Raw genomic sequence first — 15690 nt, 5'->3', positions numbered from 1 at the left:
GGATTCTGGAAAGGACCGTGGCAATTCTAGGAAGAATTGGGCTAGGAAGCTTGATGATGCTCTCTGGGCATACCGGACGGCATTCAAGACTCCTATCGGCATATCCTAATATCAGCTGGTCTACGACAAAGTATGTCACTTGCCAGTAGAGTTGGAGCACAGGGCTTACTGTGCTACAAAGTTCATGAACTTTATGCCAAAACTACAGGAAAGAAGAGACTCCTCCAACTCAATGAGCTTGATAATTTTTGGATGACATCATATGAGAATGCCAAGCTCTATATAGAGAAGACTAAGGTGTGACATGATAGAAAGATAGCCACAAGAACATTTGGGCCAGAATACAGAGTGCTTCTTTTTAACTCAAGGCTCAAGTTATTTTTTGGAAAGCTAAAATCCCAATGGTCTGGACCTTTTCTGGTCACCAGAGTATCTCCCTATGGTCATGTGAAAATACAGGAAGAAGACTCAGATAGAAAGTTCACTGTCAATAGCCAGAAACTAAAATACTACCTGGGTGGCGAGATTGATCACCAGAAGACCGCTCATCTGCTGACTTAGCAGAGCTAACTGTCAAGCTAGTAACGTTAAAGAAGCGCTTGTTGGGAGGCAACCCAACCTATAGTATCCTTTGATTTTCTGTTCATTTTTGTTTTATTTATATTCTGTTGGTTGTTATTCATTTTTTTTACTTTCACCTTTTATTGGGTCATGTAAAGTGTTTAAAATAGGAGTTTAGACCACCCTGGGAAGAGTTCAATTCGGGTGCCTTGACGCTAAACGCCGCGACTGGGCATTTAGCACAGATAGGCATGCAATTCAAGTAGAAGCCACTGGAGGGGTGGCGCTAAATGCAGCGACATGGTGTTTAGCGCCTGGAGGCACGTAATTCGAGGAAACTTACTGCCACACCGGCATCTAGCGCTTGGGGTGTGAATTTAAGGAATTGCATTTGGGAAGGTTGGCGTCTAGCGCAGCCCCTGGGGGTTTAGCGCAGGGGTCGAAAAAAATGTAACCCTAAGTGGGTGTCCAGCTCCAGCTACCTGGTGTCTAGCGCCGAGAGGGGGTTCACATCGCAATTTAACTCGGGAGGCTGGGCACTAAACGCCACGTCACTGGTGTTTAGTGCCGGGAACGATGCAGAGACCTATGCTTGAAGGAATTCAAATTTTGAATTAAGAACTTGTGGGGACCACCCCTGATCCTCTGCAACTCAATCCCATTAACCCCCCTTTCCCTCTAATCACATCTCCCATCCCAGATTCCTTCCCCCTTCCCCATGCTACCTATCCCACCCTCCCATTCAACCCCACTTCAATTCCCCCACTCCCTTCTTGGTACCCCCTTCCCCTTTCTATATATACCCACTCAACCCCACCCTTATCCCACACAACAACAACAACACCCCTCTCCTCTTACTAGAAACCCTCTTTCCCTTCTTCTTCTTCTTCTTCTAAATAACCCGACCCCACCCCCCACTCTATCTCTCCTGTAACACTCTATCACCCTAAACCTTACCTCTACCCATAAAGTAAAGAATAACAAAGTGCCACGACAGTTCTAAGGCTCATACCATACAATATATAGAAAGAAGTAGTAATACTAGAAGCCCGATGAAGGAATAAAAGCTCAAAGTCGCATAAAGCGAAATTTCAAAATGCGAGGCGATCACCCACGATAACTAAATGCGTAGGCAAGATAAGAACAAGACATATAAATATAAAACATTGCATTAAAGCCCCAATATACAAGGTAGTAGCTAATAAATAAACAAAGTAAAAATATATATAATATACAAAAGAAACCAGTCACAGCCTGCGGAGTCTAGGCTGACTAGTCAAGAAATACATCAGAGTTTTAAAAAAAGTTTACTCCTATCTCTCGAAGTTTTAAACAGAAGCCTCTAAGGCAATAAAGTTATACTTATACAAAAGATGAGAGAATAACTACAACAAAAGTAAAACAGAAACAAAATAAAGTGAAGCCATCCTCTGCTCTGTCACAAATCTGCAACTCACATAGGTGGGTTGCGACCTGCATCTGAAAAATAACAACAATATATGGTATGAGAACCGGAGATTCTCAGTATAGTAACAGTGCCCAATATGTAAGATATAAGGTTTCGGGATGCCAAAAGCAATCCTAGAACTTCACATCGATATAGATATTCAAGCTTAATAAAATATAACATATAAACCATAAATAGGGTACTCTAACTTAAGAGATTTCTAACTATCACTAAAATCACCCCTGTCCCACAACCTTCACCAACCTATCCTCCATGCGATCCCATTGCCACCGCCTACCTAACCTCCTCAATTCCATAAGAAAACACAAGTAATATTCATATATTCACTTGTCGGTCTATAACTGCCAACCCAACACATCCTTTTAGATGTAGCTTTTCTTCCGCGTCCGAGGATATAGTGCCTGGCACACTTTTGTTCTGAGGATATAGTGTCTGGTGCACTCTTGCAGTAGAAAAGGTTATCAATCATAATTCAACCCAGGAATATAGTATCCTACACACTATCGTTCCAAGGATATAGTGCCTGGCACACTTTCATTCCATATCCAACAAGTCCACCGTCTTCTCATCTCAATCCATTCTCAACTCTCAAGTCTCATTATTTCAGGGATATAGTTGGTGCACGAAAATGAAACTCGCACAACTGAACCGGCAAGTGCACCGGGTCGTCCAAGTAATGCCTCAGGTGAGTGAGGGTCGAATCCCACGAGGATTGTTAGATTGAGCAAGCTGTAGTTATCGAGCAGATCTTAGTCAGGCGAATAGAAAGTTGATTATTGTTATTGAAGGCACATAAAGAAAACAATAATGAAAGCAATAAAGAATTGATGTAAAAACAATAGTGAGAAAGCAATTAAGGCCTCGGAGATGCTTGTTCTTCCGGATTGATATTTCTTACTGACTACTTTAACAATGAGTGATTCATTCAATGGCAAGGTTGTAAGTGATTAAGCCAGGGGTAGTGGTCATTAATCTCCTCTGATCCAAACCAAATTCCTGAACAGGTCAGTCAATCTAGACGAGGATGAACCTCACGCAATTCAATCTCTAATGATCCTACTCAAAACGCCACAAACAAGGTTAGATCTTCTAGATCAAAGAATGAAGCTCTATGATTCTAGCCTTGATGCCACAGGGGCCTCAATTACCCATGACTAACGAGATTTCATGTCACGTATCCCAATTAGCCCAAATAACTTGTTGGAACCTGTGATGTACTCTCAAGCTATAGCTCAATACTATCCGGGTCAGGACTCGTAAAGAACTCATGTAGAATAAGGGGTCATACTCTCGTTCCACCCCAGATTCATAAAGATAAAGAACGACAATACATCATAGAATGGAATCAAACATGTATTAGAGTAGAAAAGTAATGATATTAATCCATAGGAATGAGCAGAGCTCCTGTCCTTAGCCTAAGAGTTTTAGCCATTCATATTTTATAGAAATAAAGTGTGATAAGTTCTGAGAGGCTGAAGATCCTAAACATGGGTGATCTTCACCTATATATACTAATCTAATGATTAAAAATTACAAAAATGAAATAAACTAAGCAGAAAGGTGTGGAAATCCACTTCTGGGCCCACTTGGTGAGTGTTTGGGCTGAGTTGGCGTCTAGCTTGGAAGAGTGGGTATTGAACGCCCACTAGGGAGTGTCCACGCTGCTTCCTTGCTCCCTTGGTGGCGTTGAACGCTAGTTTTGGGCGTTCAACGCTGGCCTTGGTCCGTTTGGGGCGTTGAACGCCAAAAATGGTGTAATTTATGCGTTCAACGCCCGTTTTGGGCAGTTCTTTCCAAAGAAAGGTATAGACTATTAAATATTACTGGAAAGATCTAGAAGTTAGCTTTCCAACGCCATTGAGAGTGCATCAATTAGACCTCTGTAGCTCCAGAAATGCTCAATCGAATACATGGAGGTCAGGATCTGACAGCATCAGCTATCCTTTCTTTGCCTCTGAATCATACTTTGGCAAAACTTGCCATTTTCACCCAAAAATTACCTAAAATCATAAGAAAAATACAAAAGCTCACAGTAGTATCCAAAATGTGAATTTTACACAAAAACCTACTAAAACATACTAAAACTTGATAAAATGTACTGAAAACACTAAGAAAATGAACCTAAAAAGTGTATAAAATATTCGCTCATCATAACATCAAACTTAAACTGTTGCTTGTTCTCAAGCAACCAAAAACAAAATAGGACAATTGGAAGAGAAAAATACAATAGGTCTCAGAGTTGTCAATGAAGCTCAGTTCCAAATATTAAATAGGGCTATTGGCTCTTTGCTTCTGAACAGTTTTGGCATCTCACTTTCCTTTGAAGCTCAGAAGTGTTGGCATTCCTTGGAACTAGAATTCGGATGATATTATTGATTCTCTTCTTTTAGCTCTTCTTGATTCTTGAACACAACTTCTTTTGGTACTTTGCACCTTTTGAGCCTAGCCGTGACTCTAAGCGTTTTGTTTCCCGTATTACCACCGGATACATAAATGACACAGGCACTTGACTAGGGGAACTCTTTGGATTCAAATTTATCTTTGCTTAAATTCCCAGACAGTGGTGCCCAGAGTTTTTAAGCGTACTCTTTATCTTTGGATCACGACTTTAACTGCTCAGTCTCAAACTTTTTTAACTTGACAACTTCACACCACAAGCATATAGTTAGGGATAGCAACTCATTTGAGTTTTTTAGGCCAATTTTTAACCTTCCTAACCATTGATGCTCAAAGTCTTGGATCCTTGCTCTTTTCTTTTCTTTTAAGCTTTTTATTTTTCTCTTTTTTTTTATTTTTCTTTTTCTTTTTGCTGCTTTTTCTTGCTTCAAGAATCAATATTTTTTTTATTTTTCAGAAAATCAATAATACTTCTCTAAATTTACTATTCTTTAAGATCCAACATACTCAATTCCAATATCAATTATGCACAGTTAATTCACACATTTAGAAAGTAAATGCAAGGCCACCACATCAAAATAGTTGGAATAACTTATGATGTAACTCAAAACTTATGTATCTCATTATTTCTTTTCAATTTAAATTTTTGTTTTAAGCATGGTGAGGGATACACAGGATATCTTATAACCAAATCAAAACAAGAAAATAAAACTAGAAAAGAATGACATACTAAATGTGATCATGAACTTAGAAGAGAAAACAGACACTAAATTAAAGTACAATGAAAACAGAAATAAAACAAATAAAGATGTAATTGGACTCAACAACCTTAGTGATGGCAGCTGCTGCTCCCTCTGGAGAATCCAATGGAGTGTTTGAGCTCCTCTATGTCTTGCCTCTGTCTCAGCTGTTCCTCCATCAATCTTCTCTGATCTTCTCTTATCTCATGGAGGGTAGTGGCGTGCTCCTTGTGTTCCACTCTCAGCTGATCCACGCTTGAACTCAGCTCCCCTATTGAGGTATTCAGTTGATCCCAATAGTCCCAGGAAAGAAAATACATCCCTTGAGACATCTCAGGGATTTCTAGTGGAGGCAGTTTCATAGGTTCTTGCTGTGGTTCATGTGCAGGCTCTCTCACTTGCTCCATATTCCTCTTTATGATAGGCTTTTCCATCTCTATGAGGGTATCTCCAGCTATGCCAATTCCAGCTGAACTGTATAGGTGATGTATGAGGTGTGGGAACGCTAACCTCGCTTGGATGGAGGTCTTTTCAGCCACCTTGTACAATTCTTGAGGTATCGCCTCATGTACTTCCACCTCATTTCCGAGCATAATGCAATGAATCATTATTGCTCGGTCAATGGTAACTTCAGATCGGTTACTTGTGGGGATGATGGAGCGTTGGATAAACTCCAACCATCCTCTAGCCATGGGCTTGAGGTCAAGCCTACCTAGTTGGTAGGGCTTGCCTTGTGCGTCTCTTCTCTACTGTGCTCCTTCCACACAAATGTCTGCAAGGACTTGATCTAGTCTTTGGTCAAAGTTGACCCTTCTAGTGTAAGAGTGTGGATTATCTAGCATCTGTGGCAACTGTAGTGCCACTCTCACACTTTCTGGGCTAAAATCCAAGAGTTGCTCTCTCACCATGGTGCGCCAGTTTTTAGGCTTTGGGTTCACGCTCATGTCATGATTTTTGGTGACCCAAGCATTGGCAAAAAATTTTTGCACCATTAGTGTTCCGACCTCTGAAATAGGATTGGTCAGAATTTCCCAATCCCTTCTCTAAATTTCTTGTTGGATCTCTGGATACTCCCCTTTTTTTAGCTTGAAGGGGACCTCGAGAATCACCTTTTTGTGCCTTACCACATCATAGAAGTGATCATGGTGCACCTTAGTGAGAAATCTCCATGATTCTCAAGGTTCAGAAGTAGAAGCGGGAGCCTTTCCCGTCCTCTTTCTTGAGGCTTCGTCGGTCTTTGGTTCCATACTTAGGAATGGAGGGAAAAAAACAGAGCTTTTCTAACACCAAACTTAAAATGTTTGCTCGTCCTCGAGCAAATTAAAACAAAAGAGAAGTGGAGTAGAAGAAAGAAGGAAAGGATAGAGATAGAGGGGGAAGAAGACTTTGGCCAAGTGTGGAAAATAAGAAGAAGAAGAGTGTGAAAAGTGTATAGGGTAAGAGGGAGAGAGTGTTTAGGAGGGGTGTGTATGAAGGGGGAAAGGAGTGGGTATTTATAGGGTTGGTGGGGTTTAGGGGTTTAGCTATGGGAGGGAAAGATTTGGGGGAAGGTTTGAATTTGAAATGGGTAGGGTTGGTGGGAAATTGAATGATGGGGTTTATGATAGGTTTTGGGAAGAGGGAAAGGTGATTGTGTATGGGAAAGAGGGAAAGTAGGAGAGAGAAGGAAATGGTTGAATGATAGGTGGGGTAGGTGGAGATTCTGTGGGATCCACTAGCTGACAAAGCTTCCAAAATCGATCTGCCTACCCCCTACCTGGCATTCAATGCCAAGAATGAGCGTTGAACGCCCACTGGGGGACAAAAAGTTGGCCCTGGCTGTTCCGTAGGGGGCGTTGAACGCCCAGACTACTCTCTGTCTGGCGTTCAACGCCAGCAATGTATCCCTGAGGGGAGTTGAACGCCCAAAAGGGGATCAAGGGATGGTTTTTCTCAGCTCCTGAATGGGCATTGGACGCCCAGCTTCCTCCTTGTCTGGCATTCAACGACAGTAAGGAAATCTCCCCATGGTGTTCTATTTTTAGTTCAGAATGTCTCTGCCACTGTCTTAAATATGCACATGATCACAAATATCAAAAAGTAAAGGAACAAGTGCTTCTTTACTGTCATTAGCTTGACGGACAGCTCCATTACGGAGGTAGGTAGGGGCTCAGATCTTTATCCCACATGGTGAACTTCCTTCCTTTGCTCTCATAGATGAGCTCCACATGCTCTAGAGATAGGATCCTGTTCACTGTGTATGGAATGACTAGACTCTTAGTGAAGACAACTTTCATGCCAGGTGAGAGGCCTTCAGTGGGGATCTTCTTGTCCCTCCAGCCTTTAGGTACCTTCTTCTTAGTACCTCCTTTCTCAGTAGATAATGATGGATGCCCAACACCAAACTTAGAATTGGTGTTTGGGGGCTCTGTAAAACTCTGTACTGAGAGTGAAGGCTAAAACACTATGTGTTGCACAATGGTACCACCTTTATCAAAGGGAGACTGAGGGTTGGGGATCTTGAGCAAGATACAATCCTCATGTAGTCTCAGGACTAGCTCTCCCTTTTCCACATCAATTAAGGCCTTAGCAGTGGCTAGGAAAGGCCTTCCAAGGATGATTGAGTCATTTCTGTCCTCCCCAGTGTCTAGGATCACAAAATCTACAGGGAGGTAAAGGTCTTCAACCTTCACAATGACATCTTCCACCATGCCATGTTCCCTTTTCAGGGACTTGTCTGCCATCTCCAGTGAGATCTTGGAAGGCTGCACCTCTTGAATTTCCAGCCTCTTCATCACAGAGAGAGGCATAAGATTGATGCTTGAGCCAAGGTCGCAAGTGCCTTCTCAAAGGTGATGGTCTCTATAGTACAGGGAATAAGGAAGCTTCCGGGATCCGGCAGCTTCTAAGGGAGCCTCTTTTGGACTAAGGCACTGCACTCTTTGGACACCACCACAGTCTCATCTCCCTTTGAGGCCTCAAACATGCCATGGAATGGGGGTCCTTGGTGCGCAAATTTAGAACTCGCACAACTGACCGGCAAGTACACCGGGTCGTCAAAGTAATACCTTAGGTGAGTGAGGGTCGAATCCCACGAGGATTGCCGGATTGAGCAAGCTGTGGTTATCCTGCAGATCTTAGTCAGGCGAATGGAAAGATAGTTGTTGGTTTTTGTAGGCGCATAAACAAGCAATAACAAAAGCGATAAATAATTAAAATAGAGATGGTAATTAGCAGTAGTTAAGGCTTTGGAGATGCTTCTTCTTCTGGATTAACACGTCATACTCACTACTTCAACGATGGATGATTCCTTCAATGGCAAGGCTGTAAGTGATTAAGTAAGTAACTAATCAAAGAGAGAGAAGAATCAAAGAGATACCAATCTTTTAAAATTAGAATAAGATAAAGTAAGTAACTAAATAAAAAGAATTGAAAATAAAATAAAAGATTTGATTTTTGAAAGATTTTTTTTTGAAAATTAAAAAGAAAGAGACAATCAAAGATTTGAAAAATTAAAATTCAAAAAGTTAAACACGATAAGATAAGATCTAAAATTTAAAACAAAAGATTTTATTTTAAAAAGTTTTGAAATTAAAAGAAAGTTAAAGAAGGATTTTAAAATTTAAATATTTTAAAATTCAAAATTAAAAGAAAGAAAAACAAACAAAATACTAAACTTTTTAAATTGAATTTAAAAGGAAGATAAGATAACAAAATTTTGAAAATCAAAGAAAGAAAAGATAAGATAAAAGATTTAAAGAAAAGATAAGCAAGAAAAACAAAACTACCAACCAAGACACCAAACTTAAAATTTTGAATTTAAATAAAAGAAATTTTCAAAAAAACAATTAAAAAGGAAAAACACTAAAAAACACCAAACTTAAAAATTTTGAAATCAAGGACACTATTTTTTTGAAAATTAGAAGGGAAAACACTAGAGGACACCAAACTTAAAAATTTTGAAATCAAAGGAAGAAAAATACTGAGAAACTTTTGAACATAAAGAAAGAAAAACAAGAACAACTCTCAAAAATACTCGAGAAAAGAAATGAAAACCAAAGGGACCATAAACTTAAAATTTTGACACAAGACTTAAATAAAGAAAATGATAACTCAAGATGAAAAATATTTTTTTTGAAAGATTTTTAAAACGAAAATAAGAAACAAACAAAAGAAGAATGGTAAAAAGTACCTGATCTAAGGAGCAAGACAACCGTTAGTTTGTCAATCACAAACAATTCCCAGCAACGGCACCAAAAACTTGGTGCACGAATTTAGAACTTGCATAACTGACCGGCAAGTGCACCAGCTCGTCCAAGTAATACCTCAGGTGAGTGAGGGTCGAATCCCACGAGAATTGCCAGATTGAGCGAGCTGTGGTTATCCTACAGATCTTAGTCAGGCAAATGGAAAGATAGTTGTTGGTTGTTGTAGGCGCATAAACAAGCAATAACAAAAGCGATAAATAATTAAAATAGAGACAGTAATTAGCAGTAGTTAAGGCTTTGGAGATGCTTCTTCTTTTGGATTAACATGTCATACTCACTACTTCAATGATGGATGATTCCTTCAATGGCAAGGTTGTAAGTGATTAAGCCATTGGTCGTGGTCATTAATCTCCTCAGGTCTAAACCAACCATCCGAACGGACTAGATCAATCTGAGAGAAGGTGAAGCGCACGCAATTCAATCTCTTTGTTGATCCTACTCAAAATGCCACAAACAAGGTCAGATCTTCTTGATCAGAGACTGACGCTCTTATGGTTCTAGCCTTTAGAGCCACAGGAACCTCAATTACCCTTGACTAACGAGGTTTTATGTCACATACCCCAATTAGCCCAGATAACTTGTTGGAACCCGTGATGCATCCTCAAGCTGTATGGGTCAGGACTCGTAAGGAGCTCATGTAGAATTGAGATTTATAAGGATGAAGAATGACAATGCATCATAGAATAGAATCAAACACTGATTGAAGTAGAAAAGTAATTATATTAATCCATAGAAATCAACAGAGCTCCTAACCTTAACCTAGAAAGTTTAGTTGATCATTCTGTACAGAGAATAAAGTGTGAAATTTGAATGTGGTGGAGAAGATCCTAAACAATGGTGATCTCCCCTTATTTATACTAATGACTAGACTTAAAAAGAAATTAATAATAATTAGAAATTATAATAATGAAAGAGACTTAGCTAAAGGTGCAAAAATCCACTTCTAGGCCCACTTGGTGAGTGTTTGGCTGAGCTTGGCTTCTAACTTGAGGGAGTGGGCGTTGGATGCCCACTAGGGGGTAGAGATGCTGCTCCTTACTCCCCTTGTGGCATTGAACGCCAGAAAGGTAGTAGTTTGGGAGTTCAACGCCCGTTTTGGTCCTTCATTTCCAAATCAAAGTATAAACTATTATATACTGCTGGAAAGCTCTGGAAGTTATCTTTTCAACGCCATTGAGAATGCTTCATTTGGACCTCTTTAGCTCCAGAAATTCCCTTTTGAATGCACGGAGGTCAGATTCTGACAGCATCTGTTGTCCTTTCTTTGCCTCTGAACCAGACTTTACCAAAACTTTTCAAATTTACCCAAAATTCACCTAAAATAATAAGAAAAAAATAAAAGCTCAAAGTAGCATCTAAAAAATCAATTTTGCATTAAAACCTACTAAAACATCATAAAACTTAACAAGACATACTAAAAATATTAAGAAAATAACATCAAAAAGCGTATAAAATATCTGCTCATCAGTCCTTCTCCAATTCCTCTGCGTAAGAGGAGTTGGCTTTCAACTTCCTGAGGATTTCCAAGAACTAAGCAATTTGCTCCTCCTTAGGCTCCTCTTGCTCGTCTGAAGATGGGTATTCCTCAGGCTCCTCTCTCTGCAAATGGACGTGCAAGGTGATGTTCCCAGGCTCCTCATGCGCTCTGATTTCCTTGAGCTCCTCAACAGCAAGCTCCTCCTTGGGTTCGGTCATAACCTCTATAGTGAGGGCCTTGAACTCTTCCTTTGGATTCACTTCGATGTTGCTTCGAAGATTGTTGGAAGGGATCTCTAGGATCCTCTTACTCAGCTGACCAACCTGTATCTCTAGATTTCTAATAGAGGACCTAGTTTTTGCCATGAAACTGTGCGTGGTTTTGGAGAGGTTAGAGATAATGGTGGCCAGGTTAGAGAGGCTCTATGTAGGAGTCTCCATCTGCTGTTGAGAGGGTTGGAATGGTCTGTTATTGAACCGGTTCTGGTTCGTTCTCCCCTGATTGTTATTGAACCCTTGTTGAGGCTTTTGCTGATCTTTCCACCCAAAATTGGGGTGGTTCCTCCATCCCTGATTAAAAGTATTTGAATAGGGATTGTTATTGGAGTTTCTGGTGGAGTTTCCCATGTAGTTCACTGATGAGCGGATAATTTATATGCTTTTTGGCACTGTTTTTAGGTAGTTTTTAATATGTTTTAGTTAGTTTTTATTATATTTTTATTAGTTTTTAAATAAAAATCATATTTCTGGACTTTACTATGAGTTTGTGTATTTTTCTGTGATTTCAGGTATTTTCTAGCTTAAATTGAGAGACCTGAGCAAAAATCTGATTCAGAGGCTGAAAAAGGACTGCAGATGCTGTTGGATTCTGACCTCCCTGCACTCGAAGTGGATTTTCTAGAGTTACAGAAGCCCAATTGGCATGCTCTTATTTGCGTTGAAAAGTAGACATTCTGGGCTTTCCAACAATATATAATAGTTTATACTTTGCCCAAGATTTGATGGCCCAAACTAGCATTCCAAGTCAGCATAAAAATTCTGGCGTCAAAATGCCAGAACTGGCATAAAAGCTGGAGTTAAACGCCCAAACTGGCACAAAAGCTGGCGTTTAAGTCCAAGAAAAGTCTCTACACGTGAAAGCTTCAATGCTCAGCCCAAGCCCACAAAAAGTGGGCCCGGAAGTGGATTTCTGCATTATTTACTCATTTCTGTAAACCCTAGGCTACTAGTTCTCTATAAATAGGACCTTTTGCTATTGTACTTTCATACTTTTTTCTTGGTCATTCTGGTTCTCCCTCTGGGGCAGAAGCCAATGAACACTATTTTCACTTTTGTATTTTCAACGGTGGAGTTTCTACACACCATAGATTAAGGTGTGGAGCTCTGCTGTTCCTCATGAATTAATGCAAAGTACTATTATTTTTCTATTCAACTCAAGCCTATTTCTTCTCTAAGATATTCATTCTCACTCAAGAACATGATGAATGTGATGAACTAGTGACACTCATCACCATTCTCACCTATGAACGTGTGCCTGACAACCACTTCTGTTCTACATGCAAACAAGCTTAAATGTGTATCTCTTGGGTTTCTAATCTAAGATTAGAACCTTCGTGGTATAGGCTAGAATTATTGGCGGCCATTCCTGAGATCCGGAAAGTCTAATCCTTGTCTATGGTATTCCGAGTAGGATCTGGGAAGGGATGACTGTGACGAGCTTCAAACTCGTGAGTGTTGGGTGTAGTGACAGACGCAAAAGGATCAATGGATCCTATTCCAACATGATCGAGAACCGACAGATGATTAGCTGTGCGGTGACAGCGCATTTGGACCATTTTCATTGAGAGGATGGGAGGTAGCCATTGACAACGGTGAAACCCAACATATAGTTTGCCATGGAAAGGAGTATGAATGATTGGATGAAGACAATAGGAAAGCAGAAGTTTAGGAGGAACAAAGCATCTTCATACGCTTATCTGAAATTCTCACCAATGAATTACATAAGTATCTCTATCTTATTTTATATTTTATTCATCTTTTAATTATCAATTCTCCATAACCATTTGATTCCGCTTGACTGAGATTTACAAGATGACCATAGCTTGCTTCAAGCCGACAATCTCCGTGGGATCGACCCTTACTCATGTAAGGTTTATTACTTGGACGACCCAGTACACTTGCTGGTTAGTTGTGCAGAATTGTGAAAAAGAGTTGAGATTACAATTGTGCGTACCAAGTTGTTGGCGCCATTGATGATCACAATTTCGTGCACCAAGTTTTTGGCACCGTTACCGGGGATTGTTCGAGTTTGGACAACTGACGGTTCATCTTGTTGCTTAGATTAGGTAACTTTATTTTATTCTTCAGAATTTTTAAGAATGAATTCTAGAGTTTCAGATGATGTTTTTATCATCACAAAAGATGATTGATTCTCATCAATTTGGCTGTTGTATGTAATGTCCTGTTGAAGCTTGGCTAGCCATGTCTAATCTTTTTAGACTGAAGCTTTAGACTAACATTGCATGATTCCTGGAATTCTTATTAAGAATTTTGAAATCTTTATTTTCTTTTCAAATAATTTTCAAAAAATTACAAAAAATTTTATAAAATCATAAAACCAAAAATAATTTATGTTTCTTGTTTGAGTCTAGTGTCAATTTTTAAGTTTGGTGTCAATTGCATTTTTCTAAATTTTGAAAATTACATGCATTATGTTCACCACTAATCTTCAAGTTGTTCTTGATGATTTCCTTGCTCTGATCTTTAAATTCTCTTGTCTTGTGTGTTTTGTTGTTTTTCATATGCATTCTCAATTTGTTAGTGTCTCTAATATGAAAATTTATAAGTTTGGTGTCTTACATGCATTATTTGTTTTGATCTTGATTTTCCATGATTAGTTTCATTTTATTGTTTCTCATCATTAAAAATTCAAAAATATTTTCAAAATTATGTCTTTTCAAGTCAATAATACAGAGAATTGAAGATTCAGAACATGCAGCAGAGGAATTACACAGAAAAAGTTGGGCGTTCAAAACGCCCAGTGAGGAAGGAAAACTGGCGCCAGCCAGGGTACCTGGCTGGGCGTTAAACGCCCAAAAGGGTAGTATTTTGGGCGTTAAACGCCAGAATGGATACCATTCTGGGCGTTTAACGCCAGGATGGCACAAGAGGGAAGATTTTGTTTTTAATTCAAATCTTTTTCAAATTTTCATAATTTTTCAAAATCAAATCTTTTTCAAATCATATCTTTTCAATCATATCTTTTAAAAATCAGTTCCTTTCCATTTTTTTACTATTTTTGAAAATCCTTGCTAACAATTAGTGATTTGATTCAAAAATTTCTTCCTTGTTAAGAAAGGTTCAATATTTGAATTTTAGAATCATATCTTTTTAATTTCTTGTTAGTCAAGTAATCAACTTTAATTTTAAAAAAATTTCTTTTAAATTGATTTTCAATCATATCTTCTCAATCACATCTTTTTCAAAATAATTTTCAATCATATCTTTTTTTATTTCTGATTTCAAAATCTTTTTCAAAATCACTTAACTACTTTCTCAATTTTAATTTTCGAAAATCATCAATCAATTTTTTTTTTCAAAATTTCTTTTAATTATTTCAAAATCTTTCAAAATTTAATTTCGAAAATTCTTTTCTCCCTTCTCACCTTCTTCTATTTAAGGGACTAGCACTCTTCCTCAATGTGCAATTCGGACTCCCTCTCTCTATAAGTTCGAATTCTCTTCTTTCTACCTCCTCCTTCCATTCTTCTTTTCCTCTGACATCTCAAGGAATCTCTACACTGTGACATAGAGGATTCCATACTTTCTTTGTCTTCTTCTCTATCATATGAGCAGGAGCAAGGACAAAGACATTCTTGTTGAAGCTGATCCTGAACCTAAAAGGACCTTGAAGAGGAAGCTAAGAGAAGCTAAAGCACAACTCTCTGGAGAGGACCTAACAGAAATTTTCAAACAAGAAGAAGCCATGGCAGCCGAAAACAACAACAATGCCAACAATGCAAGGAAGGTGCTTGGTGACTTTACTGCACCTACTCCCGACTTCTATGGGAGAAGCATCTCAATTCCTGCCATTGGAGCAAACAACTTTGAGCTTAAGCCTCAATTAGTTTCTCTAATGCAACAGAATTGCAAGTTTCATGGACTTCCATTGGAAGATCCTCATCAGTTCTTAGCTGAATTCTTGCAAATCTGTGACACTGTCAAGACCAATGGGGTTGACCCTGAGGTCTACAGACTTATGCTCTTCCCTTTTGTTGTAAGAGACAGAGCTAGGATATGGTTGGATTCACAACCTAAGGAAAGCCTGAACTATTGGAAAAAGCTGGTCAATGCTTTTCTGGCCAAATTCTTTCCACCTCAAAAATTGAGTAAGCTAAGAGTGGAGGTCTAGACCTTCAGACAGAAGGAAGGTGAATCCCTCTATGAAGCTTGGGAAAGATACAAGCAAATGATCAGAAAGTGTCCTTCTGACATGCTTTCAGAATGGAGCATCATAGGTATCTTATATGATGGTTTGTCTGAACTATCCAAGATGTCATTGGACAGCTCTGCTGGAGGATCTCTTCATCTGAAGAAGACGCCTACAGAAGCTCAGAAACTTATTGAGATGGTTGCAAATAACCAATTCATGTACACTTCTGAAAGGAACCCTGTGAATAATAGGACAAATCAGAAGAAAGGAGTTCTTGAGATTGATACTCCGAATGCCATATTGGCTCAGAACAAAATATTGACTCAGCAAGTCAATATGATCTTTCAGAGTCTGTCTGGCATGCAAGCA

General features: G+C 39.1%; 1 non-coding gene across 1 annotated transcript; it reads right to left on the bottom strand.

The window, feature by feature from the left end:
* Positions 1–15279: 15279 nt before the first annotated feature.
* Positions 15280–15387, bottom strand: LOC148573210 (small nucleolar RNA R71). The gene has a single exon (XR_015905550.1). It is a non-coding gene; the product is annotated as a small nucleolar RNA R71 (small nucleolar RNA).
* Between the last annotated feature and the right edge of the window lie 303 nt (positions 15388–15690).

Source organism: Arachis ipaensis, chromosome B2 (genome assembly GCF_059453495.1).
Source record: "Arachis ipaensis isolate K30076 ecotype BB chromosome B2, ASM5945349v1, whole genome shotgun sequence".
NCBI classification, from domain to species: domain Eukaryota; kingdom Viridiplantae; phylum Streptophyta; class Magnoliopsida; order Fabales; family Fabaceae; genus Arachis; species Arachis ipaensis.
This window is presented reverse-complemented; position numbering and strand designations above follow the sequence as displayed.